The 27678-nt window shown below is 35.7% G+C and overlaps 1 long non-coding RNA gene across 2 annotated transcripts in view; it reads right to left on the bottom strand.

Annotated features, from left to right (window-relative positions):
• LOC141493643 (uncharacterized) overlaps nucleotides 1-27678 on the bottom strand; it is a 56944-nt gene that overhangs the window by 10813 nt on the left and 18453 nt on the right. The window contains exons 2-3 of one of the 2 annotated variants that reach the window (XR_012470268.1): nucleotides 24715-24948; nucleotides 30-229 (exon numbers count right to left, since the gene is read on the bottom strand). This is a non-coding gene — a long non-coding RNA (uncharacterized LOC141493643). Of the gene's footprint in view, nucleotides 1-29; nucleotides 230-18978; nucleotides 19487-24714; nucleotides 24949-27678 lie in introns of those variants that run through there. The other variant, XR_012470269.1, reaches the window with a different exon arrangement.

Below are 27678 nucleotides of genomic sequence, written 5' to 3'. Positions count from 1 at the left end.
TAGTATTTGCATAGAGCTTTAAGACTTACCATGTACTTTATAGATTTAATTTAATTTCATCCTTACAATAGGCTTGGGATGTGATGCTTTCATTACTCCCATTTTATAGTTGAGGAGCTGAAAAACTGGTTAGTGACTTTTCCAGGGTCTCACAGCTATCTGTCTAAGGCAGGATTTTCACGCAGGTCTTCCTGTCACCTCATCCAGTGCTCCATCAGAAAATTCAGACCTGAATTAGAAAACATAATTTCCATACTGAAAATGCCCTAAACAGATAAAAGCAACCTAGACATTTAAAAATTTATATTTAGGAGGAAAGGCCATATTAAAAATCACAGAATATTAGAAGGGAGCTTGGAGACTAGTCAAATCCTTTCATGAAACCTATTAGATTGTAAGCTCTTTGAGGTCAGAAGCTGCTTTTGTTCTCTCTTTGTATTCCCAATGCTTAGTACAGTATCTGGAACATAATGAATACTTAACACATTTTTATTGATTGATATTGGTTTACCTAGCAGTATTTTAATTGACTTGCTTGGTCATGTGGTCAAATACTGAGCAACCAGAAGAAGAAACCAGTGTTTCTTAGAACCCAGACCATCTCTCTTCCTTCCATAGCACAGTGTCCTAATATTGAATTGAACAGAACCTAGAACTTGAGGAGGTGAGGGATCAATATGCAATTAAATGAAAAACACAAACGTGTTTATCATGGCTCAGGTTTACAGGCTTCACCACCCCATTAGAAGTCACGAAAGGTAACTGTGCTTTGGTTGATGGGGTAGAGTGTTGGGTTGGTAGAATTGATAAAGAAAGACTGGTAGATAAATGGTCATCATAATCACTCTTGTATACCTTGTGGCCTAGGGCAGTTCAGGTACTGAAATATTCTTCACCTTCAATGTGTTAAAAAACCTAGACTCAGAGCCTCACATCTCACATTTAACCCAATCACAGAGATATTGACCAGGTCCAGATCAATTTAGAAACTGTAATTCTTTTGCTTCTATCGCCTTTGTGTGATTGCGTTATTACCTTGCCCTGGAGCCAATATCCAGCCTTCCATGTTGACTCTGACTTCAAACACTGAATTAGATAATTTGTTGGAGAAATTAAAGTGTTGTCTAATTCAGATGGGTCCAAGAAATTTGTTTGATTGATCATGGACTTTTTTTCCCCAAGAAGAAAGGAAATTCAACTTTTCTAGTACCCATTTCTTTTCAAAACTTGTCTCTCCTCTCCTGTAATGACACATCATTTAGACACTGTGAAGAAAAGTTAGATAGCCCTTGCTTTGTGCTGGAATATTTCCAGGCAAAGGAAAAAAAGAAGAGTAAAAACCTTAATTATACAAAATATTTTATTCCCCTCCATGTATGTTGAACTACAAAAATGGTTATAATTAATGTCTAAGGGGGGGGGGGGGCTATTGCATACGCATGTTTAATTGAATTCCCAACCAGATTAAGATTCATCAATAGTCAGAAAATCTTTAAAAGGTGCTGTGGCCAAAACCTCATTCTGTATAGAATTATTATATTTTTTTTTACATTTTAATATGGCTAAAAAGAGTTTAGAAGAAGGTGGAATAGGAGTGCAGAGGATAGTTCTATTTTATGTGCTGCTGTGATATAAAGGGAGATGGAGAACAGTCTGACTCTTGTCCCCAAAGACTTTTAGTGGAAGATGGTTCTAGGACTAAAGATTTGAGGGTACCCCAGGGACAATTATGCTGTGGAATGACGTAATATAACCGAGAACTGTGGGGTGAGGATTTAGGGTAAAAATGCATGTTCCCCAGATGTTGGATGACAAAATGACCTTCAAACTCTGCTAGTTACAGCTCTGGTCCCATGGCCACCAGAATTAAGCTCATCTAAACTTAACTTATATATGAAACATATAATGCATTGCTTTAGATCACATGTGCATGAACAGATAGTTTCTTCAGAATTGGTATTGACACATATAATATTATATCATATACCTATACAAGTCCTTTATAAGTTTGAGTCTCTTTTCATCAGTTTTACAGATCATCACATCAAAAAACTACAAAAAAGAAGGGATGGTAGGGACCATTGAATCCAAACCTTTTATTTGACAAATAAGTAAACTGAGCCAAATGGGATAAGTCATTTGCCCAAGGTCACACAGGCAGAAATTGAAAGAAGATCTCAGAGATCTAAAGGTAAACTAATTCACAGTTACAGATTATCTCCTTAGAAACAGAATGCAATTTAGAAAAAATATATTAGAAAATATATTAGATTTAGGAAAAAAATATATAGAAAAAAATCCAAGGAAACAGTAATTGTTCTATGCTTCTCTGCTTCTTCTCAACTTGCTGAGTAATTGACCCATAGGTTTCCAATTGTCTCATTTGCCTGTGTTTCTCCTCTCTCCCTACCTTATTATTAAGCATGCCCAAAGACTCTTTAATTGTGATTGTTCCATGTTTCTCAAGGCTTAAGAGGCATCACACTTATCCAATTGCACTTACTTTAATAATTTGCTATAATTCTTTAAATAAACATGCACACATACACATATGTATAAATATATATATACATATATAATATACACTTATATTTTATAAATATATACATATGCAAACTTGAAAGGACAGATGTAGAAAATTAATTGGATAGGCTCATGTCTTGCAATAATATATATGTAAATAAAATATTTGTGATCATATTTAATAAAAATATTTAGAGTTTTAAAATACCATAACCATCTTAAATATATGAATAAAATCATAAATATATGCATATGTTTATTTATAAACCATATGAGAGAAAGTCAACACAAAACACAGAAAACAATAACGTGATTATCCCTAAGTTCTATCACAAACAATCAATGAGTCATTGCACTTGGAGAGGAACAGAAAATTAAATGTAGCATGTTTAAAATATGCCTTTTTCCTTTCCTAAATAAACCAAATAAAATATATTCCCTACTTCTAAGGAAATAATCACTGTAGTAGTGGATTAGCTTACCTTTAGATGTGTCACATCTTGTTTTGAGTTCTGCCCCTGTAAGTTCAAACTTAGAAAAGGACTTGTATACATAATATATGTGATCATATTTAATAGAATGATTAAACTTTTAAAAATTTCATCTTGATTCTTTTCATAAAGTTTTTTTTTCTTTCTAGATAATTATAGAATTATAGAAATTTGTTGTTGTTGGTCGGTTGCGTCTGACTCTTTATAACCCCATGTGGGATTTTCTTCAGCAAACTACTAAAGTAGTTTGCTTCTCCAGCTCATTTTACACATTTAGAAACTGAGGCAAATGTGGTTTAGTAACTTACTCAGAGTTACATAGCTAGTATGTTTTTGAGGTCAGATTTCAACTTAGGAGGGCAAGTCTACTGTGCAGGCCTGGTATTCTATGCATTGTACCCCCTAGTTTATAGAATGTAATAGCAGAAATAGACTTTCAGACCAACTCCAAAATAAAAAAAAATAAAAAGTCCAAAGAATGCATTCTCACTTCCTTCACTTATCCTATGCTTTGTTCAGTATAGTTCTCTACACACAGCACATGCTCACTACTGGTTATTAATGAAAAGATACTGAATTTCTACACTAGATTCTCCCAGAAACTAAATCAGGCTTTGGCAATAATGTGTCTAGTTAATTATCTGCCTGAAGTCTTGAATGATGCAGATATGATCTACTATCTCATTGTAAGGGTTTTCCCCCCAAATATTATTCAAGAGTTTTTAGGACACAGTTTATTCATTGGAGGGAAAACATTTTTCTAGGGAAAACATTTTTCTTATTTAATTCAAAGACCTGGATTCTAGTCCTGGTTTTACTAAGTTATTATGTGATTTGTTTTAGCCAGATACATAACATCTGAAGATCTTCAGTTTACTCAATAGCAAAAAGATGTTGCACTTAGTGATTTCTAAGATTCATTTCAAATATAAGCATCTAGGAGTCTCAGGGACATTCATATTTCAGAAAGAAAAAGCAAATCTTCTCAATATGCTTTAATATTCAATGACTCTTTGATCCATGGAGTTCTTTCTCTAATTCTCTAAGAATCCATATTTTTCTTTTCTTTACCTGAGCAATTCAAATCCATGCTTCCATCATGGAGGACCTATCCAAGGTGCTGATTAATTAAGAACATACCATGAATACTATTGTAATAATACCCAGAATAGTTATTGAGACTCAGTAGCACCCCTCTAGGTCTTGCCTACTTTCCTAGACATGCTTTTCTTCCTACATATAGGATTATAAAATTTTGTTGTTTCAGCTTAAGTGAAGTAGAGCTATGAGATCATGGAATTGTAAGGGAAAAGTGAATCTAGAATCAAAGAACTTGGATCCAAGTCCTGACTGCTATTCTCCATTTGCCTCCAAGAATACCCATGTGACCATGTTGGGGTGATGCAGTTTCATATGAAACAGTTTAATATCGAAAGGGAGAGAAAGGAAGACATTAATGTAAAGAAAAAGAATGCATTATTGCTAAAGAATAGAGTGTTGCCTCTTTTATAGGTAAATATTTGAATGCCCGAAAGGAGTTTGAAAAGACTTTGCTGTTTTAAAAACCACTAAAACACATGTGTGGAGAAATATAGTTTTCAGCTGATATTTGAGCATTTGGGGTCAGAAAATGAACTGTGGAATGAAGTAATGGTTTAAATAGTTTTAAAGAAGCAGAGAAACAAGTCGTATTTATCAAAATGGACATTATGTGAGTATGCAGAAATACAGTTTTCAAGCACAAAGACTGAGTTGGAGGACCATTGTAGGGTCGATTAATGGACACGACTCCAGACCTTTATGATTCCTCAGCTCATTTGCATGTTGTTGTTTAAAGCTTTACGAGGATAAAAGATTACCCTGTTACACTTTAAACTAAAATTTTTTTTAATTAAACATCATATAAATATTTGGAGACTGTAGGATGATCACTCTAAAGACTGTTGATTTTGATGGTAGAAAATAGTGAAAAGTAAATCAGTGAGTGCCAGGGGACACTTATGTGAGTAATAGCTACATAAGGCTAGGACAGAGGTCAATATTGAAGAGCTCAGCAGAGAAGGAAAGATGTATGAGGAAGGGGTGAAAAGCAGCTATAGCAAATGGTATTTGAAGAAATTATCAGAAAAATACCATTAATCAGATAAAAAGTCTTTAACTTAATTCATCCTTGACTGAAGATCTAAGTTTTTCCTATAGAAAGTTTCAGTTCCAGTGATTATACTCTAAAGCTACACTCTAGGGTCAATAGAAGTAAGGCCTCTGAGAAGTGTCTACTCTTTGCCATCCCCCTCTGATAAAAGGGAAAAACAGAAAAGGGAAAGGGTTTGCAGGGGCTTGGCTACATAGAAAATACACAAATCCCCCACTGAGCTACATAAAACCATAGCAAGTAAAGCTTTGACTTGTCCAGAGAGTCCATCTAAATTAGTTTGCTGGGAGTTCTGTTCAGATTAGATGATGCAGCATCCTGCTGAGTTAGCTGCCTTGGTTGCTCAGTTGTAGCCTAAGATAACAAGCTGGGTGAAGTTTTCAAGTTCTCCAGCATAAAGAGAACTGCTATCCAAATGTATAGTGTGATTTTTCTGTTGACCTCTTAAAGGTGTTTTTCACGTGAAAATACTTTTAAATGTTTGATTGTTTTGAGATTTAAGAGATGAGTGTGTAGGGCAACCTGCACCCCTTGTCCCTATTTGGGTGCCAAAAATATGGGGGAATGACCTACATCCCTGCTGCTTCAGTGAGAAGCTGAATAGAGAAAAGACATAGGCAGGTTGGCAATACAAGAGAGAGATCAATTTATTGTCCAGAGAATCAGAATATTTAAAGATAAAAACTGCAAAGGGCATATAATCAAAAATTCAAGCTTATGAGAATGAAACCCTTTGATCTGGTCACAGGCCTCTGTGCACTATTTTCCCACATCCTGGGTACAGGATTTGTTTTGTCTAACAGTACTGATCTCTGCACCTGCATAACTGTGCATAATATTTTCAGGGATATTTTTCTTCCTAAGTTGGATACTCCCTCTGTTCTCAGGGTCCTTATCTAGCATTGCATAAATCTTCAGGGTTCCTGGAGAACTGTAATGGAGCAATCTATCACACCAAATCAGGTGCCAGCTAAGACATGTCCTGGATCATGGATTCACACTCCTGCCCCAGTCCTCGATAGAAGAGAACTTTGCCCAGTTGGTGAAGACAAGTAGAGAAGTAATTAGCAATTACAGGGGCTTTATATGGTATAACTGCTCCTGAATGAACTAATGACCTCAAAGCCTAAATTCCAAAGATGGGAGTAACTTCAAACTATAGGTTTTCTTCCCTTGTGTCCTTCCTTTCCAAGGTTCTATAAAGACAGAGCCATTCTTCACAGATACTGAGTTCATTGGAGATTGGTATGATCCAGATTTATGTTATTCTTGTGTTCGCTTTCATTTGTGAGCACCTGGGTTATTATTATTATTATTTATTTTGCTTTATTCATAAATAAATCATTTTGTTTTAGATCTAAACATACTACTTGGAATGCCGGGCTATAAACATAGTAGAATATCAAGGGGAAATTAAAGATCTAAAGTGGTGACTAGAATGAGTGTTATTACCCCTAGAATTCTGAGAGAATTTGAGTGAAACTGTGTAGTGATAATCCTCTATAAATATGGATCTGGTTCTGATCTGCAAATATGAGAGCAAAATGGAAAAATCAAACAAGCCCAGAGAGTTAAGTTCCCAGTCAGTCAGTCAAGGAGGATTTATTAATCATTTATTTTTTGTCAGATGTTTTCCTAATCACTGAAAACAAAAAGAAAAGCAAGAATACCGTCCCTTCCTTCAAGGCACTCACCTATGAATAGGAGAGAGAACTTGCGAATTACTGTACCATACAAATATTTGCTATACAAATGGCAGACAAACTTAGAGAGAAAGCATTCCTTCCAGATGAGAGGTGTGAGGGATGACGCAGTGGGTAGACACACCTATATTCCCATTACACTTGGCTTCCAGACAAGTGTTTTCCTCATGGCTAACAATATGTACTTTTAAAATTTACTCAGTGACCAAGGCTTCACATTTCATTTGCAGCCCATCGACTCCAGCTTCTGAAATGTGCCTTGAAATCTATTCAGATGCTTAGTTTGACAGCTGTGATGATATTTGCTTCACTATTTAGAAAAAGAATCTGCTTGTGCTCTTTTCCTGGGGAGGAAGAGGGACATTTCTGCCAGAGTTCCAAAGATACTCTTCATTACATCTTTTCTTCACTCCATTACATGCACCTTAGGGCTGAGAAGCAGCTGCAGAAACCGAATCAGCCAAGTTCTCTGCTCCGCCAGGAAGTCTGGTCAGGATCAATATTAAGACAAACTCAGTGTCCTACATAATTTGCAAAGCTAAGGAATTGAAGAACAGGGGTGGTGAGACAAAGGCCAACCACCAACACAGCTTTGTTTTCTATTTTTGGCCACAGTGACAGTAAAAGAAAACAAAGAAAGAACATTCAGCTTCAGAAATTAATTTTGATTCCCCCCTGTTGGTCTGACAAACAAAGACTTTCTCACACTAAGGAAAATCAGCAGAAAAGCAAAAATTGTTCTTATATGGTGAGGGGTGGTGTTGTGAAGGATAGAGAGCAGTTAAGATGAATAGGAATGGGGGTAGCTAGGTGGCGCAGTGAATAGAGCAGTGACCCAGGAGTCAGGAGGATCTGAGGTCAAAATGCGACCTCAGACATTTAATGATGAATAATCTATGTGACCTTGGGCAAGTCATTTAACCCCATTGCCTTCCAACCCTCCCCCCAAAATGAATAGGAACTTCTTTGCACCAAGCATTTGGAGGGAAATGGTAAAAGTAGCATCATTTGAACTGAAGTTTCCTTTGTTGTTGTTTTAAATTTTCTGTCTACAACTGAAGTGATAATTATGAATATACTAGAAGTTTCTTTAAAAATTCTTAACGGGGGTGGCTAGGTGGTGCAGTGGATAGAGCACTGGCCTTGGAGTCAGGAGTACCTGAGTTCAAATCTGCCCTCAGACACTTAATAATTACCTAGCCATGTGGCCTTGGGCAAGCCACTTAACCCCATTGCCTTGAAAAATCTAAATAAAATGTAAAAAAAAAAAAAAATTCTTTACAAATAAGGCATTAGATTCACCATATAACAGGAAAGTTGGTGATAGGGAAAGACTGAGTTAGAAGACCTGGGTTCAAATCTTAATTTTGACACTATTTCTGTGAGTCACCTTAGCATGTCTAAGACTCAATTTCCTCAATTCTAAAATAGATGAATTAGAGGAAGCTAGGTAGTAGAGTAGATAGAGCACTAACCCTGGAGTCAGGAGGGCCTGAGTTCAAATTTGATCTAAACTACTTAAGCTCTTCATTATTTTAATTTTTAAAATATCTCATAATAGTTGTATAGTATCTTCCGCAAATTTATTATACTTTAATTCATATTAATTATTCAGAGATTCCATCTTCCATTCCAGAGATGAAATTCAGTGAGAACAGAATGTGAATCATTTGAAATTTTGCTCACCATCTAATAGCATATTGCCTTTTATAGAGAACATAATTAACTACTTGATGAAATGGTTAAGCTCAAAGGATTGTATTAATTTTCTGTTATTTAGTGCTTTGGGTCATATTTGACTCTTCATAACACCATTTGGCAAAGATTCAGCATTTTGCAAATGAGGAAACTGAGGTAAACAAAGTTAAATGACTTGTCCAGGGTCACACAGCTAGTGTCTGAAGCAAGATTTGCATTCAGGAAAATGAGTAATCTTGACTTCAGGTCCAGCAGTCTGTACCACCTAGCTGCCCATATTAATTAATTGTACTGATTATTTATTGTTTCAACCACAAGTTGTAAAGGTTAAATTAATTTAAAGGTTAATACAAGAGTGAACTATCATAAAAAATAATGAAAAATACTGTCATTGTTTGTGATATAATAGTCTTCAAAATGTTCTCTTAAATCAATGGAAAGTGATTCATGAATGAAAATGAAGGCAGTCTATTGAGGAGTTAAAAAATCAACCATTCCACTTTCATTCTGTTTTCTCCACAAAAAAGACATAGGTTACTCACCAGAAAGTGGAACATATTTGTGTTTCTAATGCTTGAAAACTCCAAATGCAGGGTAGATTTATCAATTAGTTCAAATCTGTGACTTCATAACTGATAATGCTTATTCAGTCATTCTCTTCATCATGTATTCTATGATAAAGTGTTAGACCACTGGCATTGATTGGGTCAGGTTTGCTAATTGAGCACCTCTTAAGACAGCATAATGTTTATGGTCATGGTTCAAACTTCTATCATAGTGCTTTGACATTAAAGAGGGAAAAAGTCATGAAGATAATGATATTATATTTAGCCTCTGCATGTATGTCTACCACTCACACAGGTAAAAGTTTTTCATGACATCTGCATATCATTAAAATAAAGGTTCTCTATGTATGGTCATTATGGTACATTTGTTCTTCTAGGATAAAATACAAGTTCCTTGGCATGGAATTTAAAGCTGTCTACCATCTGGTTAACTCCTTTATTTGACTCCATAATTCCCCTTCATTCATTCTTTATGTTCCAGCCAAACTATCCTACATGTTCCTTGCTGAACATGAACATTTCACCTCTGACTACCATCAACATGATTGGAATTCATTCATTTCTCAGTTGTGCCTCTTAGAATTTTTTACTTCTTTTAACACCTAGGTCCAGGATGCAGAACCAAGTCGGTGGACTAAAGGTAGGGTGAGCCCAAACCCCTGCAAATACCTTTAAATAATGACTAAAGAAATTCTAGAGCAATATCACCCACAAGAAGGAGTATAATAATTTTCCAGCCTTAGACAACTTAGAAGGTCTTTGGGAGGTTTTGCTGCATCAGTGTGAGGGAGACCACCAGTTCAGCTTGGGCTGCTTCAGTATAACCCCAACCCCAACAAACTGGGAGCAGGTCTTGGGAGCCACTGAACCTCTTCCAGAGCTCCCAGCTCACATAGGGAGTTGGAAGAAGATCACAGGGGTCTTTTTGATAGGACTGAGGCAGAACTCTATTGCTTTTTATTCATACTCAAATCTGGGTCACAGTTCTGGATTGCAGTCCCAGGGTGGGGAGGGAAAGTAGAACACCAAAGCTGGTGGTCACAGAGAACCTTATCACAGTTCTAGGGTAAAAAAAGGTCACTCACAGACCAGAGCACAGGCCAGGAGAGTAGTAAAAGCCTCTCCTTATATCAAACCACCTGGAAGAACAGAAAACTTATAGGTCCCCAGAAGACTCTCTGAAAACAGCTACACAAAAGCCTAGAAGCTTAGGACAGTGTGCCTTCCACACTCTGGAACAGAGGTCTGCCTTAGGAAAGAGTTAAAATAAATTCAAGTACTGGAAAAATGAGCAAACAACAGGGGAAAAAAGAAATCTGACCATAGAAACTTACTATGGTGACAAGTAAGTTCAGAAGTTAACAATGCCAAAGTTTTTACATCCAAAGCCTCCAAGAAAAATCTGAATTGGTCTCAGACAATGGGACAGCACAAAAATGATTTTTGAAAATAAAGTCAGAGAGATAGAGGAACAATTGAAAAGAGAAATGAGTGGAATACAAGAAAATCATGAACAATGAGTCAGAAGCTCGGTAAATGAGACATTAAAACATATTGAAGAAAAAAGCACACTTATATAAAACAGATTCAGTCAAATGGTAAAAGAGATCCAAAAAGTTAGTGAAGAGAATAATGTTTTAAAAAGCAAAAGTGGCCAAATGAAGAGGCAGAAAAACTCATGGAAGGAGGAAAAAGCTCCTTAAAATATAGAATTGGCCAAATGGGAAAGGAGGTACACAATTTTTGCCCATTGAAGAAAAAAATTCCTTAAAAATTAGAATTGAGCAAATGGAAGCCAATGATTTTTTGAAAAGTCAAGAAATAATAAAACAAAAGCAAACATGGAAAAACTAGAAGATAATGTGAAATATCTCATTAGAAAAAAAAAAACAAATACCCTGGAAAATAGATCCAGAAGAGATAATTTAAAAATTATTTGACTACCTGAAAGCCATGATTAAAAAAATTTACAAAGAACAAAATCATCACCTTTCAAGAAATTCTCAAGAAAAATTGCCCTTATATTCTAGAAACAGAGGGTAAAAAGAAAGAATCCACTGCTCACCTCTGGAAAAAGATACTCCAATGAAAACTCCAAGAAATATTATAGCCAAATTCTAGAGCTCCAAAATCAGGGAGAAAATATTGCAAGCAGCCAGAAAGAAATAATGTAAGTTTTGTGGAACCATAGTGAGGATAACACAAGATTTAGTAGCTTCCACATTAAAAGATCAGGGGGCTTGGAACATGATATTAAAGAAGGCAAAAGAGCTTAGATTACAACCAAGAAGCATAGTTGAGTCATGGTTGTAATACAATTTCTTTTGCGTTCTGGAATACCATATTTTTTCCCACTGAAAGGACTAGCACTGACTAGAAAATTTAAAGCAAGTTTCTCTGAGAAAGGCATCACTTTCCAAACATATAGAAAACTGAGTTAAATTTATAAAAGTAAAAGCCATTACCCCATTTGAAATCAAAGGATTTCAGAGTTTCCAGATGAAGTTATAAATATGAACAAGAGTCATACAAAAATGTTCTGTCTATTAATTGGAGAAATATAAATTAAAACAATTCTGAGGTACTACCTTATACAGAAAAGGAAAATGGCAAATGTTGAGATGATTCAAAGTGAAATGTAGCATGTACAAATTAACAGAAATATTGTAGAATGATCAACTGTGAATTACAGTTTTTCTCAGCAATACAATGATACAAGACAACTCTGAAGAATTTATGATGAAGAACGCTATCCAATCACAGAGAAGGGGCTTCCTTGAGTTTTCTTTTTTTAGGGAAGGGATCTCTTTTTTTTCTCACACAAAGTTAACTATTGTGGAAATGTTTATTATGACTACAAATTTATAAATCTATTTCAATGCAGGGATGGGTAGGGAGGAAGGGAGAGAATTTAGAACTGAAAAATTTTAAACATGAACATTAAAAACTTTTTTACGTGTAATTGGGGGAAAATAAAATACTAAATAAATTTTTAAAAAACTCAATTGGAAACATTCTCTGGTTCATTCATTCTCTGTCTCCAATTTTGAATGGTATCTCACTCTTTAAATTATCCTGTATTTATTTATCTATATTTTTGTTGTCAATCATTTCAGACACATCCATCATTTTATAACCTCATTTATTGTTTTCTTGGCAAAGATACTGGCTTGTCATTCCCTTCTCTAGCTCATTTTATTGGTGAGGAAACTGAGGCAATCTGGATTAAGTGACTTGCCCCTGGATCAGAGAGCTGGTAAGTTTCTGGGATCAGATTTGAACTTGGATCTTCCTAACTCCAGTTCCACCACTCTATTCCCTTTGCCACCTAGCTACCCCATTTATCTGTGAACATATTTTTTCCTAGTAGAGTATAAATTCCTTGAGGGTAATATAGAATTCAATTTTTGTCTTCATATCTTCAGCTATTTTGATCCTACTGATTCTGATCAGAATCACTGTGGATTTAAAGTTAATAATGAACAGTAATCCATAATACAAGGACTTATACTTCATAATGATTGAATAGCATGCACAAATAAATAAATTTATATGTATATATATATACATATATATATATATATATTCAGAGAGAGAGAGAGAGAAGGGAGGAAGGACAGAAGGACAGATCAACTTGGGAGTTCATGGTAGATACAGAAAGACAAAGTCTTCTGTGCAGTCAAATTAGGAAAAAATAAAAACTGATATACAATAGAAACAACTCAAACTTAAAGTACTTGAACAAGTTTACTGACTATAAAACTGACCACTGAAAATGGAAAAATGGACATGATTGACATCAATTATGGCAATTTTGGATAGAATTTTAATAAATTTTAATTAATTGCTACAAGAACAATCAAAAAGCCTGGAAAGTGTTTTAGGCAACAAACATGGAAACAGTAATTGCTGCCAAAGGCAACATCAGTTGAAATATAAATTCATTTGTATAACTTCAAGAAGAAGAATGATAGATAAGTGATTATGGACAGTATTGTCTCATAGAGAAAACCAATGAAGAGCAAAATAATTTTAAAGAAAGCCTGGTAGTACATCCATCTTAGCATAGTCATCCTGAGGGCATTTAAGGCCAAACATGAAAATAGCACAACAGAAAAAATGGCAAATATTTGCAAAAATGATGAAATAATTAATATATCTTTTATTCTCTATATCTTTTCATTATGAATTGGTAAAGATATGGTCAATTATTGTCTCACTTATGAAAACCCACCTTTCCATAATAAAATCTTCATCAGTAATATTCTTGATTTGCATTATAGGAAAGTGTCACAAAGATTTTGTTTAGATGGGAAAGATGGAGTAGGTAGGTCAATAAAATTTCCTTATTTGCTGTATGTGTGTGTATATATATATATATATATATATATATATATATATATATATATATATATACACATACAAATGTATTTTCCCCTCTCCACCATCAGACTTAGTGAAACCTTTGTATTTGAACCCTACGATCATAATCAGAAATTTCATGCCAGAGAATATTCTATGTTACACACACAAATATATATGTATAGAGTTGTAAGAATCAATATGTGAGTATTGAGAGAGTAGGGAATAGGTATCAAAGGAATGGAAAAAATTGGACTATGTTAATACTCCCTCCCCCCCCCACCAAAAGTGATTGAAAGACCACTGAGTATATGCCTACTCTCCCATTTAAATAAAATTATGTTTATTGTTTAAATACTGACTTGGATACTAGGAGGGAAAAGCAGGCTTTCACAAATTCTAGTCAATAATGGACAATGTATTTACCAGTTCACATATAGGCTATAAGTTCTTTTGTTGCTGTTCAGTCATGTCCAACTCTGTGACCATGCGGACCATATCACATCAGTACAGTTCATAGAGGTTTTTGGGGGGTGGGGTTTTGGCAAAGATGCTGGAGTGGTTTACCATTTCCTTCTCTACTCAATTAAGGCAAACACAGATTAAGTGACTTGCCTAAATTCACATAGCCAGTAAGCATGTGAGACTGGATTTGAATTCAGACCTTCTAAAATCCACACCAAGCATTCTATTCTCAAAGCCACCAAGTTTCCCTTAGAAGATCCTACTATGATCATTATTTGATTATTTTAATATCATTTAATTTTATGGTAATAATAACCATAGATTCTATGGTAAAGTAATAATAATAATAACAATAGATAACATTTAGATAGTTCTTAGCATTTATAAGGCATTATACAATTATCTTATTTGATCCTCACTACAACCCTGGGAGGTAGTTACGGTTTTTGTTCGCATTTTACAAATGAGAAAACTGAGACAAACAAGGGTCACACAGTAGTTTGGATGTCTACATGACCTAGCTGCCCCAAAAACTATTTCATAAGCTGTTTTTTTCAGCAGTCTCCCCTTCCATGCCTCATATTCATACAAATGGAAGTCATAACAGCAGAGATATCCCTGTTCATTGAAGGTCTTTAATATTTTGGGAGGCATAAACCAAAGATATGTCTACTTGATAAAAAAAAAAATTACCCAGTGCAGAGAAGGAAACTTTGTTATGGAGAGGTGACAACATAGAAAGAGGATTCCTGGAGGTAAGGAGTTACTCCAGAAGTCTTGTTTGTAATTGTAATTGTAACTTGTAATGGAGTTAATGGTGTTAAATTACAGAATAATTCAAAGATTCTTGGAAAAGAACTATAATCAGTCCAAAGAATTTGCTCTGTTCCTTCACATGGGAAAGATCAAACACCAGAAATGTCTATTGCCTAGGTTACTATATGAATTTGGAATGGAGTTGTTGATTTGTCCACAAGGTCAGATGATACAGATGGTTTGTAAGTTAAGCCTAGAATAGAAGGATAGTAAGATGAATAATTGGGGAAATCACAAAATGATTTTTCTGACCCCAAGTATACCAGGAAAGTAAAGGATATTTGCTTTCATGTTAACATTCATTCCAAGTTATTCTATGATATAAAAACAGAGAATATAGCAATCACCAGAGTTAAAAATTAATACTACACAGAAAACAATGAAAAGCCACATGGTGGGTGTGAACTACAGTGCAGAAAGTGCCAGGCCTGGAATAAGGAAGAGTAATCTTCAAATCTGAACTCAATTTACAAACATGCTCCCTGTGCAAATCACTTGACCCTGTTTGCCTCAGTTTCCTCCTCTGTCAACTAAAGACAGGAATATCTTTGTTGAATTTCCTGAAGAAGGAAATGCCAAACCACTTCAGTATTTCTGCCCCAATAGAAACCCCAAAAGGAGTCATGAAGAAATGGACACAACTGAACAATGACAAAAAATACAGAAAAATTAAAAAAAAACAGAAGTAGAGAACCAAGAGAACAATGTGCACATTAACAACAACATTATAAGATGATCAACCTTGATGGAAGCAGCTTTTCTTAGCAGTTCAGAGAGCCAGGACAATAGTATTACACCAACTATGGACAATGTTATCCTCATCCAGAGGAAGAAAAACAAAACAAAGCAAAAAAAATCCTTCAGAATCTGAAGAAAATTTTATAAAAAAATTCCCTTATGTATCTCTTACACTTATTCCTAATTCCTCATACTGAAAATGACTAATCTGTAAACAAGTTTATCAAAAATATGTATGTACAATGTTAACCTGACTGTTTGCCACTGAGGGGAGAGGGATGAAAAGAGAAGGTAGAAGGAAATTTTGTAACTTAAAAATATACACATGCATAGGAATGAATGTGGATAAAAACTTTCATAACATATATTTGGAAATATAAAATATCAACTAAAAATAAAAAAGAACAGAAGTAAAAAAATGAATTAAATGAACTAAAAAGGTGAATTGCATGTTGAGAAAAGAATATAGGTTGGTCACAAAGCAAGAGATGACAGGTAGACAATATGCTTGACTGGTACCCCCTAGCAATGATAGAAGAAAATGGAGAAAGGTCTCCAGCATGGTATTTGGATATCTCCTGGTGAGTTTAAGGAAAGATTTGGACAAGAGTAGCATGATAGGTATAGGCATGGATTGACTACAACCTGCATTGTTAGAATGAACTCACAAAGTTATGAGATTACAGATAAAATTGAGTATTTACATCTTGGAATTTGCAAGTACCTGACAAATAATAAAAATAACTATCAATATTAAAAAAGTGAATATATTTCATACATTGTATAATTTTTAAATGCTTTATGATTTACAAAATGCTTTACTTTTATTGATATATATGATATTAAATATTTATTAAAAATGTTTGTTCAACTGATTGTGCATGATATAATAGTAATAAATTTGTATTACAGAGGTAACACTAAGTTTGTGTCACTAAGTCCCAGTAATTACTCTAAGAGATGGTCAGGGGAGAAGATTGCCTTAGCACCTCGTTTTAAATTCTTCCATTCCTCCCATGCATGCATGGGTGGTTGAAAACTGGGCCTTGTACAGGTGATAATGTCAATAAATCCCAGGAAAATCAAAACCTAATGCTTTTGTCTTATGCCTCCTAGGATCTTTCATCCTTTGGGACCCACATCCTTCCAGATGTTTGTCTGTACTATTTCCAAAACACTTCTCAGCTAAACATTTAAATTTTCTGTTTTAGGATGTTTTGACATTTAATTTTCAAAACCAATGTAGTTTTCATAAGAGGCAAACAATCTCTGAAATAGAAGTTATTTTGCAGAAGGACAGAGTGTGATCATGTCTTCAATTTCATACCAGAATGCAGTCCTTGAGTGTACTCTTTTCCAAATGAGGGTAATCATTTCAATGAAATGAAATCCTAAGAGTACATATGTTACACATCTGCCCACAAAGCTTTAAGTTTGTTCCCAGTACTAAAATTTACTCCCATTATATCACAGCTGGGTAAGCAAAATTAAAAAAAAAAAAGATTAGTATGCAACATGATATATAATCCATCGCTCTCCTCTCTTGAATGACTGTGCCCAATACTACTGCACAAAGAACAGAAATAATCAAGGCTCCAGGATGTTAAAACTAAAATAACTTATCAATACTAGATATGCATCTGGTTTAGATGTGTGGGAAATGAATCCTTATACCAAATGGATACCGATCAGTATTTGAGAATACCAACAGGGGGTCAAGTATGTCTTTTATCAGTTTTCCAGCTACAGGAATAGCTACAGCTATAATGCAATATAGTTCAAAAGTCATTTACTAAATGGCTACCATCTCCAAAACATTGTGCTGAGGACCTTAAAATACAGGGGACCTAAGCAATATATACTTTAATGTCCATATAAAAGTAAACCATATATGCAGTAATAAAAATGATTTCGACTAAAAACTAGGTGGAAGGTGAGAATCAGTAAAAGTATGTAGATTGGTCCATTAATCATCAAACCTTTATTGAGAACTCCCTATTTGCTGGGCACTGCACTATAAAAGGTAGGAATAAAAATGCAATTCATCTAGGAATTCTATGGTGGGGAAGAAATAATTTTCTAAGAATCAGACAAAGACAAACAGGTAGGAAATGGAATGTTCAATGTAGGAACAATCTTTGATTAAAATACAGTGTGTATGATGGGGATAAATATGAAATAAGATTGAAAAAGGAGATGAGAACCATCTCATGGAGAATTTTAAATAGTAAGCTAAAGATTCTTAATTTTTTTTTTTCCTAGGGGTTACAGGAGGCAGAAAAGACAGGTGGGAGGGATTGGATTCAGATTTAAGATTATCCAACTGGCAGCTGCATAAAAGGTAGAAGTAGAGTCACTAAAAGTAAATAGTATATAAAATAGTAAACAGTTTTAATCTGGCATGGGATTTATCTCTCTATAATATCATTGAATTGTTAAATTCATTTGTTTAGCATCTTTAATGAAATCAAAGTCATGATTCTGTTCTCTGGATCAATGAGGGAGCCATAGTGAAAATAATGCTGGAAGGAAAATAATGATGACTTTGGCTCTGAAAAATCTAGGTTTGTTCATTCATTATTGAATCTATTCTGTTATGAACATCTTGTGATGCACTGGAGAAGATAAGAAGTTAAGATTGGATTAATTTTTATCTTCATATAACTTACCAGGTAGTAGGGTGTACAAAGGGTAGTGATTCTGGGAATGGAGAGAAGGTAAGTATACTGAGAGATGCAATAAAGATAGAAACAAGATCTGGGAATAGATTGATTGGATTGGGGGACTAAGAGTGAAGAATAGAGGATGATACCAAGAATTCAAGTCTGGCTCTCTTAGAGAATGGCAGTGCACTATATAACATTAAGGAGGTTCAGGAGAAGATGATTTTGAGGGAAAGATAATAACAATCTTTTTGATATGCTGAGTTTGAGCTTCCTACAGTGCTTTCATTTCTTACAAATAGGAAGACAGGAGCTTGCTGATAGATTAGGAAAGCTCAAAGTGTGGATAAGGTTTTTATAGAATCAATTTAGTGGAAGAAAATTCATGTGGTCATGAAAAAACTCACTTTTTGACCTCACATGTTGGCTTTTGGTTGTCTCTTGGGCATATAAATTTGAAATGAAAGTGCAGCCCAGTCTTATTTCCTTCATTTAATAATACTTATTAACAGCAGCAGTTTCAATTTTTAATTGAAGTGCTACTGGTCCCAGGGATATAAGAAGAGATTCCTAATTGATCCATTTTTCAGACTTTGCACTGGTGCTGCCTTCGATATTATCTTTTAATAGCTGACACTCTTTCAGGCCTCCCCCCTGCAGAATAGTTGAACCTTGCATGTGATTAAAAAAAAAAAACTCCAGGTATAATCTACAGGATCCTGGCCCCATGGCAAGAATTTTAAACGGATAGAAAAGAAAGTATAGTCATAACAAAACATAATTCCAGTAAAGTATCAGTGATATAAGTTTTGCTTAAGAAGCAGTATGGAATAGAGAACAATGATTCTAATGTTCGCCCTTCATAATCGATACAGGATGACATGATTTTCACATTATATTCAGTATAGTGAGGGGACTGTTATGCAAAAATGTCCTTCTCTCTTGGCTTTTCCAGAACCATTCTGGCCTGGCTATTTTAGAAAATGGGACTTCTGTGAAGGTTTGAATGCTGCAGAGGAGTCTTTGGTCTTGTGGATGATTTCCTTCCCATATCAACTAGTCTCCACCAAGCTAAGAAACAGTATACAATTTCCTGGGATTGTTAGTATGGTGGATTTATGAACTACTCAACATTGTATGATTGGCAATAACTTTAAACAGTAGGGCAATGCCAACTTGCCACTCATGGGTCTATGCTGCTCCGCTCTGCCATCACCTATCTCTTCTGAATGGTGCTCAGCTACCTCTCAGGTGCCATGGATCCATGTTCAACTGCTGTTCACATGGAGTCCTTCTTCCCTTTGGAAGCCTTTAACATGAAAAGAGAGTGGAACCAGGAGTCAGGGAGATAGATGTTCATGTCCTATAGTAGCCTGACTGAGTGACCATGGGCAAGTCATTTAACCTCTCAGCTGCCCAGGACTCAATATGCATTATGATGTTATGTTTTCAAAGAAGACCATGACATCAGTGAATTGACTCTACGACAAGCCCATGGATTCTCCTCCAGAGCTATCTGAGTCCAGTGGCCAAATAAGAATCAAAATGACTGGAGATGGCCCTGGATAGGAAGCAATCAGGGTGAAGTGACTTGCCCAAGGTCACACAGCTAGTAAGATCCAAGTGCCTGAGGCTAGATTTGAACTCAGTTTCTCCTGACTTCAAGGCCAGTGCCCTATTCACTGTATCCCTTAGTTACCCTATATATGCCCTATATAGCATTATAAAGAGTTACTATAAGTCAGGCACTATATTAAGTTCTAGAGTTATAAAAAATGGTAAAAGAATGTACTTGATCTTAGGAGACGAATGCAAACCATTATGTCCAATGAAGATCAGGACTGCCTATCAGGACTATCTCTATCTATCTGTCTTTCTATCTATCTATCTATCTATCTATCTATCTATCTATCTATCTATTGATCTGTCTATCTATCTATCTCTATCCACCTATCTATCTCTATCTATCCATATATATAACATACATGCATACACATACATACTACACACAGATATAAACACACACATATACATACTTATACATTTATAAAAACTTATGTACACAAATTTACATGTATAAATATACATGCATGTATTCATTTATATGCACGCATGCATCTATAGGAATATATTTATCTTTATACACATTATATTGCACATTTACATATATGTAAATATGTGTGCATGAATGTCTATAATACAGAGAGATTTATATTGATGCCTGTCTATATCAATATCTTCCAATATCTATATCTATCTTTATAATATATATGATACATATCACATATATTTATATATATATATTTATATCATGCTAACATTAAGAAGGGTTGTGAATAGCTTACTCTAGAAGGTAGGATTTTATTTGGGACTAGAAATAATCCCAGGAGAGTCAAGAGTTGGAGATGAGGGAGAGCATTTCAGACCTGAGGAGCAGTCAGTGAAATGGTCTAGATTCTGAAAATGGGACACCTTTTCAGAGAAATATCAAGGAAGCCTAGACAATACAAAACTCAGAGAAGAGGGAACAAGGGGTGAAAGGCAAAAGGAAGGTGTAAGAAACTGGGAAAAGTGGAGAGGGCAGGTTGTATAGGGTTTTGAATACCAAACAGAAGAATTTCTATTTTACCCTGGAGGTAATAGGGAGCTATTGGATTTTAATTAGCAGAGTAATGACATGTACTTTAGAAAGGTCTTTTTGATCGATGACTTGAGGACAAACTGGAGTGGGGAGAAAACTGTGGCAGAGAGAGAGCAAGTAGCTGACTTTTGTTATAGTTTGAATATGAACTGTGATAGTGTACCAGAATGGTGGCAGTGTCAGAGGAGAGAAGAGAGGTAATAGTAAAACATTGGAAGCGTGTGTGTGTGTGTGTGTGTGTGTGTGTGTGTGTGTGAGAGAGAGAGAGAGAGAGAGAGAGAGAGAGAGAGAGAGAGAGAGAGAGAGAGAGCGAGAGAGAGAGAGAGAGAGAGAGAGAGAGAGAGAGAGAGAGAGAGAGAGAGAGAGAGAGAGAAAGAGAGAGAGAGAACAGGATACCTTCTAGGTTATAAGCCTAAGTGACTGGAAGGATCATAGAATCCTCAACAATAAGAAGAAAGTTGGAATGAGTTAAGGAGAAAAGATCATGAATTCCATTTTACATACATTAAGATATCCATGGAATATCCAATTCAAGATATCTAGTAGGAGATGCAAATCTGGAGGACAACAGAGAAGTTAGGGATGGATAAGTGTGAGAAATATCAGCATGGAGGTGATGACTGAATCCAAAGGGGCTGAATAGATCACTAAGTGAAATAGTACATAGAAAGAAGAGAACCTAGGAAAGAGCCCTGAGGGATGTCAACATTTAGAGATCAGGATGTGGATGAAGATCCATCAAAGGAGACTGGCAAGGAGCAGTCAAGTTTGTCCAAAGGAGAATCAAAAGAAAGAAGTGCAACAAAAACCTAGAGAGAAGAATATCCAAGAGAAAAGAGTCATTGACAGTAACAAAGAGAACAAATAGTCAAAAACTTGTGATTTGAAAAAAAAAGATCTATTATATTTGGTAATTAAGAGGTCACAGGAACTTTGGAAAGTGAAACATATTGAATGAAGATGGGTAACTAGGTGACACAGTGGGATACAGTGGGATCCTGGAGTCAGAAAGACTCATCTTCCTGAATTCAAATCTGGTTTGGGTGACTTTTATCTTTTAAGATATACTACATTTTAATGCAGAAGAGAAAATAAAATGCGAATCTTGGAAATCAACTGTTTTGTGCATATAAGATAAAAATGGAACACGTAAAAATTCTGAATAATATATTTTTAAAACTGATTTAATGATGAAAACAGTGATGCTGAGGAAAGAAATAGGCTTAAAAAATAGGGATATCATAGAATGTATACCATGTTGGAGGGGCAATTAGGTGGCACAATGAATAGTGCACTGGTCTTAGAGTCAGAAGGACCCGAGTTCAATTATGAACTCAGACACTAACTATGTGATCTTGGGAAAAACCCTTAACCCTAATTCCACCCCCCCAATAAAAAACAAAACAATAATATTGGGAGCAGGTATAATTTTTAATAAATCACCAGTGCCATGTAAGCTCTTGTTGTAGTGGTTAAGATGAGAAAGTATCAAGGAATACACAAGGGACTATAATAAATAACCCTTATCCTCAAACCAAATATATTGAAGGAAAATTTCTAAATTAGAAGGCACTTAAGTGCTCTTCAAAGAGGCAGCATAGAGTAATGGAAAGAATTTCAGAAGCAGACTCAGGAAATCTGTGTTTGTATATTGGTCCTTCCTCTTTCTAATCCGTGGTTTTAGGCAAATTCATAGCTTTTCTAAGTCTTGAATTCTTCCAAAAATTATGGAGAAGATCCTTGGTAGAGTTCAAGGTAGCAGGCATTGTGTCTTAGTACAATTTCTCAACCAATGGAAAAATTCTTTCTGTATAAAAAGTATATAGGAGTGGTAGATAGGGCAGGGAATAGAGTATGACTGTTCAATGAAAACATTCTAGGTTGACCTTGGGTGTCCATGACTGTCTCAGTGGAAAGAATACAAACACCAGTGAAACTATATTAAAAAAAAATATATATTGAAGTGTTCTGTCTTACAACAGACCAGAGTATGAATTGAATGGATCTAGAAATCGTAGATCACCAAAAGGGCCCTTATATCACATGATCCATTTTATATTATACGGGACAAATTTACAGATGGATGAAACTGTTGAGGTCATCTGATCCAGAACTCTCATTTTACAGATTAGGAAATGGAACTGAGTTAGGTTGATGGGAATGGAAAAGCAGAAGCAGATTTCAGAGATGAATAGGACCTGACAACTAATTGGACATTGGAAGTAAGGAAGCAGAGTCAAAGATAGCTTGAATTTCAAGGATAGGTGGCTAGATAACTGCTGATGTCACTAAAAAAGAGAAGGTAGAAGAAGCTCAGAGAAAGGGAAAGCTTAGTTTTAGAAAAATTGAACTTAAGCCATGGAATGAAATTATTCTATGTCCACTTCAGAACTGACATTAGAGACAGAACTCAGTATGATATGAAATACATTTTTAAAACTCCATTTTTAGGCAAACAATACACAAAGGAAAGCCCTAATTAAAGAGGAAAAGAGAAGGTAGAAAGAGTTGCAAACTAAATTTAAGTTTCTTTGCAAAAAAAATTAAGTGATGATGAAATTCAGGTTTCTTAGCAAAAAAAAAAGTGATAATAAAATTTAGGTTTCTTAGCAAAAAGTGATGATGAAAACAACTGTCCTGAATTATCTTTCTTAGGCAGCTAGATAGTATTATTGTTAGAAAACTGGGTCCAGAGACAGGAAGATCTGTGTTCAAATACTGTTACAGACATTATTAGCTATGTCACCCTGGTCAAGTCACTTAACTCCTTTCTTCTCAGTTTCCTTGTCTTTAAAATGTGGATACCTGTCTCTCAGCATAATTTTTAGGTTCCAATGACATGATATTTATAAAACATTTAGTACAGTGCCTAACTCATAGTAGGTGCTATTGTAGCCACTGGCTACTTGAGTTCGGTTCTGCCTATGAGGAATTAGGAAAGCCAGGGTGGAAATAAAAAAAAATTATTAAAAAAAATTTACAAGACATAGGAAGGGTTAGGAAAAGAGGGAGGGAGGGAGAGAGAGATGGGGAGAGAGAGAGAGAGAGAGAGAGAGAGAGAGAGAGAGAGAACAAAAGAACAAACAAGCTGAGCCAGCAGGTCTGAGAGTAGTTTGGCCCTGAGCTGGAGGCCAACCCAGGTTTTTATGTCTTGCCTCTCATTCAGAGGGCAAAAGTGAACTTCCTTTCTCTTATTGGACTAGGAATTAGATAGAGGGTGAAGCCAAATTTTACATGAAACAATCAAGGGTACATCAAGCATGGGGATCTCCACCCAAACAACCTTTAAGATTACAAATTGTTTCCCTTACAATCATAATTCTCTACTTCTAGTCAATTTACATCTCAAGAGTAGGCCATAGTCAACTTACATCTCCACCCAATTTCTACATTCACAATTCTCTTCATCTTTCCCCTGCATCATTATAGAAATGTTAGTGATGATGAAGACATTATTGTTGCCCATGATAATGACTTCAAAAAGAGATATACAGCATCACATATAAACTAGAGAATATAGGGAGTGCTTTAATAAGCTGTAGCTCAAAAACAGAACTTTGGAAATGACTAAAAGAGTTAGAGTACCTTATGATATTTATGATACTTAAGGACATTTCAGAGCAATCAGCTAAAAACTGAAGCAAATTTAAGATTATCCCTTTAAAGATGGGACCATAAAAATCCTCTTGCCTAATCTCCTCAATTCGCAGTTGGAGGAAATGAACCCAGAGGAGTTCCTTTGCAAAATCACTCTGATAATATAAATTCTGTGCTCATTCTACTGCTTGCAGTGTCTACCCTACACTTTTTTAAACTTAGTATATATCAGGTTATAAAATTAAGATCAACTATAACGCCTGCAAAAAATAAATAAAACTTAATGCCCTATGACTTACTTGGACCAGGTTGCAGTTTCTGATATCAAAATCTCTTCCTCCTTTATCTACTGCAGTCATTCAGTTATTTATTGATAATATTCATCCAAGAATTAACTTAACAAATGGATCATGTTCATTTCAGTCACTGAAAAGCGTCCCAAAACATCATTACTGTCAAATCCCTGACAGCAGGGGATCTGCTCCAATTAAATAAGTTTGCTGTTTTCCAATACATCAAGCTAATGGTTTGCCCTGCAAATAGAACCATTAAAATACATCATTTCAGTGGGATGTGTATCATCAGTATTTGGAATGACACAGCTTAATGACCAAAAATAAATGTCCATTTTTTTTACCCTAAACTTTGACATAGGCAAGTTCTGACTCTGGCTAGGCTTCAATTTATTTAAACTAGCCTTTACCAAGTAGCTAATGTGTGCAAGGCAGTCCATAGGAAAGGGGAGAGCTCCCCAGCTATCCCCAGCTTTCTATGTTAAAGATTTCAGAAGACTTTCTCTTTGAATGAATTCTGGAACTTCCTTCCCCCTCCCTCCTCCCTCTCTCTACCTTCCTCCTCTCTCCCTACTCCTCCCTTCCTGATACTCCCTCCCTACTTCTCCTTCCCTCTTCCCCTCTTCTTCCTCCTTCCTCTTCCTCCCTCCTCCTCCCTCTTCTTACTCTTTCTCTTCTTCCTCTCTTCTCTCTACTCCCTCTCTCTCTCCTCTCCCCACTCCTTTCTCCTCTTTCCTCCCTCCTCCTCCTCTCTGTCTCTCTCTGTCTCTCTCTGTCTCTCTCTGTCTCTCTCTCTCTCTCTCAAACTGCTTCTTGAAAAGGGAAACAACATGGTCAGACATTATTTTGTCAGCTGTTCAGAAGATAGAAGGGAAGGAGGAAACTGGATGCAGGAAGGCTAAATGTTATAATTTAGGTAAGAGTTATGAGGTTCTGAATTGATTCAACGGCTTCATGAACAGAGGAGACCAAAATGATGGATGTTGTGAAGGAAGGCTGACAAACTCATTATTACAAATTATTGGAAATGGGTGGCAAGAAAAAATAGAGTCAAAGCTGACACCAGTGAAATGAAGCTGGATGACTGTCTCTCTCTCCCTTTCTCCTTCAATCTCTCTCTCTCTCTCTCTCTCTCTCTCTCTCTCTCTCTCTCTCTCTCTCTCTCTCTCTCTCTCTCTCTCTCTCATCTTCTCCCAATAGGAGAACTTCACTCTGATGCGTCTGATATAATTCTACTCTAGACTTGCTCTGATTTCTGTTTGGCTACAATTTAGATAAATAGCCTTTCTTTCCCATGAGCTTGTATGGTCATTGTGTAACTGGTATTTGGTGGGAAAGGGATTGTCTTGAACCAAAGTTTGTGATATTGCTTCCCACTATTAAAGAAACACATGTCGGACATTTAAACTAAACTTGAAAACAGCATCTTCCAAAACTTGGTCAGGTTGTTGTCCTTTCTTAAAGACAATCAAAATGACACCACTTTGTGAGAACCAAGTTATAGTGTGTCTGATTGTGACTGATCAGACCCATCCAACCTAATGCTCTCCTACAGGTTGGACACAAAAAGGCCAGGTGAATATTTGGGATGGTTTTATAAATTTATGAATCTCATGTTTCTTTTGAGCTCATAGAGCTCATGACATGCTGGGAGGTCCCATAACAGTGTCTCCTGTATCATGCAATCAATCCAAAGATCTTAGGTGAGACCTTGAGAGTATATCTTTTTCTGACTACCATGGGAGAACTTGCTCTGTGTGAGTAATCCATAAAATAGTCTTTTTTGGCAAGTATATGTTTGGCATTCAAACAATGTGGCCAACCCATTGGAATTCTCTTAAACTAATAATATTTAAGAGAGCAGATATATAATTCTAACTTGGTGACCTTCCCCCAATCCCAAAGAGAGCAGAATAGATAAGATTTTGGCCCCCATCTCCATCCTGCTACCCCTTCTAACAGGAATGAAAAAGTCTGCCTTCCTTCAAGCCACACGATGACATTTTAATGCTGCATTATTATCCTTGGTTTATTGTTGGTATTCATTCATTTCCAGTCATATCTGATTCTTTCTAACCCCATTTGTGGTTTTCTTGGCAGAGATTTTATAGAGGTTTGTCATTTCCTTCACTAGCCCATTTTACAACTGAGGAAACAGAGATAAATGGTGACTTGCCTAGTCTCACACGGCTAGTAAGTTTTTTTTAGTCTGATTTGAACTTAGGGAAATTCATCTTTAAGTTTATCATCTAGCTGCATCTCTTTTTTTAAAAAATATTTCCCAATTGCATTTTAATCTGATGCAGGCTGCACTCTAGTTTTATGGGCCAAGTGTTTAACACCTCTGTTCTATGCCATTCTCTCTCTCTACTCTTAAAAATAACATACCTTTATATAGAACAAGTGACTGATTTCTCAAAGTATATGCCAGTGGAACATAAGTACTAAAAGGTCCTTCTAGTATGAAAAACATTCAAGGAGTGTCTTTTTTAATTGATATTTTAGTTTTCCAAATCCATGTTATAAAAGTTTTTCAACATTCATCTATTTGCATATTTAAAAGTTAACCAAGTTTCTACCACCCTCCTTTCTGATCCCTCCTCCCCTCAGTGGCCAATAGTCTGGTTAAAAATTGCAAATGTACATTTGTGCCCATGTACACAGATTATTAGTCATGTTTAGGACTGAGGGGAAAGGGAAAAGAAAGAAAAAGCATGGGAAAAGAAGGAAAAACCTAAAGAGAAGTTTTTAAAAAGTGAACACAGTATCCAGATTCCATGTTTTTCTGTTCCCTTTGTTTATTTCTTTTTCCTCTGGAAGTATGGATGGTATTGTCCATAACAGGTCTCCCAGGGTCAGCCTTGAACTCTAAACTCCTGAGAGGAGCTGCATCCATCGTAGCTGATCAACTCACAAAGCTATCATTGTATACAATGTTCTAGATTCAAGGAGCTTTAGCTAGGTTGTGCA

The sequence above is a fragment of the Macrotis lagotis genome, chromosome 7 (assembly GCF_037893015.1).
Source record: "Macrotis lagotis isolate mMagLag1 chromosome 7, bilby.v1.9.chrom.fasta, whole genome shotgun sequence".
In the NCBI taxonomy this organism is placed as follows: Eukaryota; Metazoa; Chordata; class Mammalia; order Peramelemorphia; family Peramelidae; genus Macrotis; species Macrotis lagotis.
The sequence above is the reverse complement of the archived record's forward strand: the minus strand, read 5'-3'. Positions and strand labels throughout refer to the sequence as shown.